The 6,869-nt window shown below is 43.6% G+C and overlaps 1 protein-coding gene across 2 annotated transcripts in view; it reads right to left on the minus strand.

The window, feature by feature from the left end:
- Positions 1–6,637, minus strand: part of ARHGEF10 (Rho guanine nucleotide exchange factor 10) — a 152,264-nt gene extending 145,627 nt beyond the window's left edge. For both annotated transcript variants that reach the window (XM_073000724.2, XM_073000720.2), the window contains exon 1: positions 6,493–6,637. The gene's annotated coding sequence lies outside the window, so the exon portion shown is untranslated. The remainder of the gene's footprint in view (positions 1–6,492) is intronic.
- Positions 6,638–6,869: the final 232 nt, after the last annotated feature.

Here is a 6,869-nt window from a genome sequence, read left to right on the forward strand (position 1 = left end):
ACTTGTTGAGGTTGGTCAGCTGGTAATTCAAAAATGTGTGTTATGCATATTTTATTTAACATTCTTTTGAATAAACTAGAGCAATGGTTCTCCAACTTTGGTCCCCATATGTTCTTGGACTGCGACTCCCAGAAAATCCTAGCCAGCACAGCAAGTGGTGAAGGCTTCTGGGAATTGCAGACCAAGAAAATTTGGAGAACCCATTTGAGAATCAGTGAATTAAAGGGCTGCAACCCTATGTTAACAAGGCTAGGTCAGATGAATCACATTTTGCCCTTATAAACAGAAACAGAGGGAAGGAGATTCTCTTACACCCTGGAAAAGTTATACGTTTGGATTATAACTCCCAGATTTTATTTTGTTGTTGTTGTTGTTTTTGATCATGAACATGATGTTGGAGGAGGATTATAATGGCCAGGATGCTTTGAAGGACAGATTTACTGGAGGATATTCTGTGCTTATTTTGCAGTAGAAGGAGTTATAAATGGCTGATAAGTGAAAATTCTGCTGCTCCATATATTTTCCTCTCAGATTTTAGGAGGATGAAGATTTAAATTCATCAGTTTTCTTTATTATTTCAGGAAATAATGTTAGTATTGTCATGAGAATTGTATTTGTAAAAATGGAATGGCTGCTTCAGTCACATGACAACTTTTCTTGTGTATTCCTGCCTACTCCAGTGTACAGAATTGGGGCTTTGACCCACCGCTCTGCCACTGATGGCCAATAAGCTTCAATAAGAGGTTGGAGCTAGAGCTTGACTGAATATAGAAAATCCTTAATAAAACATTTCAGTTTCATATGTTGTTTGTTGTTAATCAAATGAGTATTTAAACATTAGAACACCAGATGCATTTTGCCATGACTGATGCTTGCTTCAGACATAAAAGAAGCCCAGCTTTTGTACATCCAGGGAGCAGGTTTTATTGAGTAGACGAGTAGGGGTAGGGGTCAATATGTCTCTGTGCCAGTTGCTAAGAAACATGAGTGGGAGCATGCTATGGTATTCACGCCCCACTTGTGAGCTTCCCTTAGGCATCTGACTGATGTGAGAACAGCAGCAGTGTCATCTACCATGGCTGTTCTGATGACAAGCTCACATTTGCATGCATACAATAAAGACAATGAGAAGCTGAACTCTCACTTTTACACCCTCTTTGGGATGATGTTTTCACTGGATAGGGCTAGTCAACCCTATGCATGTAGGAATGCACCAAAACCTAGTGGCAGAGCATCTTGCTTGCATGAAGAAGACCCCAGGTTGAATCCCACATGTATTCAATTATGAATATGAAAGATTTCTGCCTCAAACCCTCAAGAGCTGCCATCAGAGAGTGTTGCCAATAGTTGAGACAAAAGGGCTGGTTTAGGATAAGGCAGATTGCTACACCACGCACGTACAAAATGTAATGCTGCTGGGTTTTTTTTAAAATATAATGGTACTATCAACATTACATGGCAGAAAGCAAATTTGCTGCTTTAGCAGCTTCACCAAGTGCACAAACCTTTTTCCTAATATACTGCAATATACATAATTACTATTGCTTTGATTGCATGAGGTCGTATGAAGATTCTGCCTTGGGACATTTAGTTTGATTAGATGGCCTTTTGATCTCTTGTAGATGCATGATACCAGATTGCTGGGGGACAAGGGAAGGCACTCCCTTGAATTACAACTGCAGAGAACTCTCAAAACATCAGCAAACAACCAATTCCAAGATTATATGGAACAAAGCCATGGCTATTGAAGTAGTATCAAAGTGCTATAACTGTGTCTCACAAGACTCCATGTACTCCACAATTCCTCCACAGATTTCCAGATTTCAGTTATGCACGCTATAGATTGCCTCCTGGAAATGCACAAGGGGGTAGTGAAAGCTTAGACCACTGTGTGCAAAAGGCCACTGTGTCCACGGAAGAAACAAACAGGATTGGGGCCAACATTCTTAATTAATTAATTAATTAATTTTACTTTTACCCTGCCCATCTAGTGGCATTGCCACTACTCCATAACAGCTAGAGAGTAAATCTCCTTTCATAATGATTTATTATGCTTTTTAAAGTGTTCTTTGTACATTTATAATGTTTTATGACAGTTGAAAACTTTAATATTTCCCCCCTCCCCAACCCTGTACTTATTACAATGATTTGTTCTAGAGTGATAAAAATAATATTGACCTTCTAAGATTCCTCCAAAAATTACTAGGGCTATTATGATCTGTTTTCAAACACTTAAGATCTTACTGTGAATGTTAAGATTATTATTATTCTATTATCAGTGAAGGATTTTGGCTTTTAAAAACAAAAAGCAAGACATTTCAACAAAAATCTTGCTTATGTTACTTCCCCGTGATATATTTAGAAACAGTAAGCTATGAAGTTGAGTCCCAGCATTAATAACTTTCCCAGCTAAATCGTGCAAAATGTTTTCTGGAACAGTACGGCTATTTGCTTCCAAAGGTATGATTTTATCCGTTGAAAAATGCAGAACTATTTGGGAGAGAGAACACTAAAAAAATACATAAAGAGACTTTGAACCACAGCAAAGAAACTTCAGGACACCTAATGCAATTCTAGGCAGTGCCAATGAAAATCCTTTGGTGCCAAAAGCTTCCACTCAACTTGCTTTACCCGTGCAGAATGCAAATCCACAACATGTCCATAGATCCAGCATTCTTCCAAAACCTACAGAATCCACAGACTTCAGCGCCAGGCAATTCACGCCCTTCCTGAGATCCCATATATTTGCCGACCCAAGATCCTACTTATATTCTTTGTGAACCATTTTCTTCCCTTTTCCAAAGTTTGGTTTGAGTCCTGCCACCCCATGATGCTTCCTGCAAAAGCTTGACAGCATCCAAACACCCACACCACCGATGTACGAATTGGAACAGGCCTAGATTTCAGTATCTTCTACAGACTTATGAGCACCTCCTTGCTCTCAGTCCTGATTCCTGGATTGCAGCAGCCCTCAGATTCTACCTACATATTATTAAATGTTATCATTTAACTTCTCAAAGTGATCCATACTTTCCCAAGGGCAGGGGTCCATTAGGTGCATCTTTACTCCACTAGTTCAAACAACCTTCATCAAAATAATGCTCACCTTTCCAAAACCTCTACTGGATGAGGAAGAGATTGGTCAAGACCCCATCATTGACACATCACAACAGAATTTTTCTTCTGGTCCCACATGACAGGGTAGAAATTCATGGACGTACTACTGCAGAAGATTATCCAGTAAGGTTGGGGACACCAAAATGCTGGGTTAGGTCTGTGGGCAATCACTCCCCTGGTTTTACCTGGTCCCGTAGAATGAACCAGGATCCTCCATTTTGGCCCACAACATGATAACCAGGCAGCAAAGGCACATACAATCCAACTGGAAGGCCCTTCTCCATCACTTGTGCAAAATACTGAATATGTAAAACTGTAACTCGAGCCAGATGGAATTTTAAATCTTGGATTCCACAGAGGTAACAAATTCTCTCACAGTAGATAGCTTCAGCACAAAGGATGCTTTTCTTTTCCTAGGCTTTAATTATACAGGCATGCTGAGATATTTTTCATCTGTTTTGAGCTATCTAATGACTGGTCAAATGGGATATTTTAACAAACCATCCCCAGCTCCTAAAGGGATCTACAGCAGCACAATGTCACCAGTGTTCAGCAACTATTTTATTTTTGAAAAATTAGAATGCATCTACCTACACGGCTCCCTGAAAAGACAAACATGTTTCTGGACTCTTTTCCCGTTTCCCTGAAAATAAGACCTAACCTGAAAATAAGCCCTAGTATGATTTTTCATGATGCTCATAATATAAGCCCTAATCCAAAAGTAAGCCCCAGTTAAGTGAAACCCTGCCCTCCACCATTGTGCAGCAACCAGAAGATGACATGACTGTATCTGAATAAATGTAGATTGTTGTACATGGGGAGAAAAAAATCCCCTGAAAATAAGCCCTAATGTGTTTTTGGAGGAAAAACTGATATAGGCCCTGTCTTATTTTCGGGGAAACACGGTAGTTGCCTTCACATGCGTTAGACTTTAACTCCTATCCCTGCCATCCAAGAATGCTGGCTGAAGTGACAGAAGTGAGTGCAACACAGGAGTGTGCCAGGTTAGATAATTCATGTGTACTTAACAACCTGTGTTTCTATTAGCATTTAATATCACTACCCTGCATCTGGAAATCCTGAACTTCCCAAAACACTAGAATTATATCCGTAGGAGGGATAGTTCCCTACCACCGACCAACCTTGGAGCTGCCATTCAAAATAACTGGAGGGCATAACTCTCATCTACAGAACGTTAAGCTACATAATGTCTACAGTAGCTACTATAAAATCATATGACTGTCAAGAGCAGCAACAAAAGAACTATAATGGAGTAGGAATACAGTAGATGCTTCTGTCTGTAATATGATCAGTTTTTATGCCATGAAAAACTGGAATAGCATAATGGGTAGGGAACTGTGTTCTGAACCAGAACATTTTTTTATTTTTAATCACTAACAGCTGGATCACATTCCCCACAATGCCTGAGGTCCAGGGTGGATTAAAATCAATGATTTTTTTTAAAAAAAGATCAAATTGATTTAAATTGTGATTTAAATCACGAGTTTAATTTTAAAAATACTGTTTTGTTAAATTTTAAAAATAATGTTTTGTTTAAACCATCAGAAAATTCCACTATTAAAATGTAAATTGTGATTGCAGTCAATTTGACTAAATCAAGCAGTGGTTCCCAGCCTTGGGTAACCCAGATGTTCTTCATCTGCAATTCCCAGAAGCCCCGGCCAGCACAGCTGATGATGAAGGATTATGGGAATTGCCTTCCAAGAACACCTGGGTTACTCAAAGGTGGGAATCACTGCTCCAGATGAATATATGTTGGGCAAATGGCACCAGTCACTCTGAAGTCCTACTCCGTAGCAATAATTCAGTGAAGATCAAGCCACACACGGTATTACAAGGAGTCCAATTTTAAAAATGGGCAGGAGGTTATCAATATGTTAATTCTGCTTAAAGCTTAAGCAGACAGACAGAACAGTATCTCAAGAAAGGAGATAAATAGTATTCCGTTTTGTATATTTTGTTTAGTTCTCCATGAAGACAGGAATAAAAAAGATTCAGGATGAGGAATCCTCACTCTGATGTCTGTTATCAAGAAACACCTGTACACTAGCCGCACGACAATTTGCACCCCTAACCCATTTGTAAGGAGAATGGGGGATCATTAATAAATGGATCTGTTGTTCCAAGCCTTGCATTTTTACAGGGAGGATCAGTGCAGCAGCTTCTAGCACTACTGCAGCTTGGCAGGTTAGCAGAATGTAGGGAAACGTGGCAAGGGAAAGCAGCAGACCCTGGGAATGAAAACAGCAGGCCTGCCTCCTCCAGACAGCAAGAGAACTTTCTTTGCAAACTCCACAGTTTTCACTCGGGAATCAGTCCGGTTCCACTCCAGAACCACTCCCATTTCTTTTGCAGTGAGTACCAACAACCAGAATCGAAAAATCTGACGCCACGGCAGCAGGATGCTTTCCAAAACACCGCCATGAACTTTTTCTGCAGACATTCCACGAGGTTATACTTCTCACCAGAAATAGGCACGCATCCAATCTATCCTATACTGTACAGTACAAGCAATATGCATGAGCATCGTAGGTGACATGATTTCAATGGAATCCATGCACTTAAGCCCCCACCCAGCATAAAAATAGAAACGCTGAAACCTGCTAATATCAATTAAGTTTAAGAGCACCTAATTCTACCTTAGATTCTGGCTAGAAACCTCCACCTGAAAAACCCAAATACACGGAACTAGACCTTATGAAAACTACCCAAAAATGCAGCCTTTCTACTCTTTTTAAAGAGTTGGGCGTCTTTTTAAAACCCCTAATGACACCACCACCATCCCCAAGACACAAACAGCCAGTTTGTTTCTGAAGGGATTTATTTGCTGAGCCGACAAAAAAGAGCAGAATGGGCTCTTGCGCTGGCATCTGTCCGGGGTGTGTGTGTGCCTCGACGCATTTTTTCACCATGACACCAGCGATCCCTTCCTCCCTCCCTCCAGCAGCGGCTGCCCACCCACTCGCAGCCTTAGGAATCACGGCTGCACCCAGGGGTGCCGAAAAGCAGGGAAAGGGGAGCCTTTGCCGCCCATAAAGCCAGACCAACTTTTCCCCCGCCGGGTGGGCAAGCACCAAGAGGGAAGGAGGGAGAGAAGGAGGGATGGAGACCCTTTTTGGCGCTCGGCTGCTTCGCGGCGCTCGCTCTCTCTTCGGAGTTCAGGCGCGTCAGGGGAACTTTCTTCCCGCCCGCCTGCCACGCACCGACCCTCCTCCGTCCCGCTTGCACCCGGGATGCCCAAAGGCGCGCGCAAGGAGAGGGCGCGCGCGCAGACTCCCCCCCCCCCCGCCGGGCAAGGGCTGCTCAGAGCCGGGCTCTTTCTCCCCGAGGAAGAGAAGCTTCGCCCCCCTTCACCTTTCGAGCCCCGGGAGGCGGCGGCGGCGGCGGCGGAGACCCTTTCCTTCTGCCTTCCTCCTCCTCCTCCTCCTTCTCCAGCTCGTCGTCGTCGTCCCAGTGCTGCGGCTTGACTGGGCGCCCCCCGGCGAGCCTTGCAGCCCGTCAGCATCCCGCCCTCCCGCGGCCAAGCCTGCCTGGCGAGGAGGAGGAGGAGGAGGAGGAGGAGGTCGCGCGGCCCTAAGCCCCGGGCGCGATTGGAGGGCGGAGGGAGGGAGGCAAGCCCAAGGTTCCCGTTGGTCCTCTCGCCTGCCCGTCTTCCTCTCGCGACGGTTGCTAAGGGAGAGGGCAGCGCGTGTGTGAAGCGCCAGCGAGAGAGCCGGTCCCCTCCCGACCTC

The sequence above is a fragment of the Pogona vitticeps genome, chromosome 1 (assembly GCF_051106095.1).
Source record: "Pogona vitticeps strain Pit_001003342236 chromosome 1, PviZW2.1, whole genome shotgun sequence".
NCBI classification, from domain to species: Eukaryota; Metazoa; Chordata; class Lepidosauria; order Squamata; family Agamidae; genus Pogona; species Pogona vitticeps.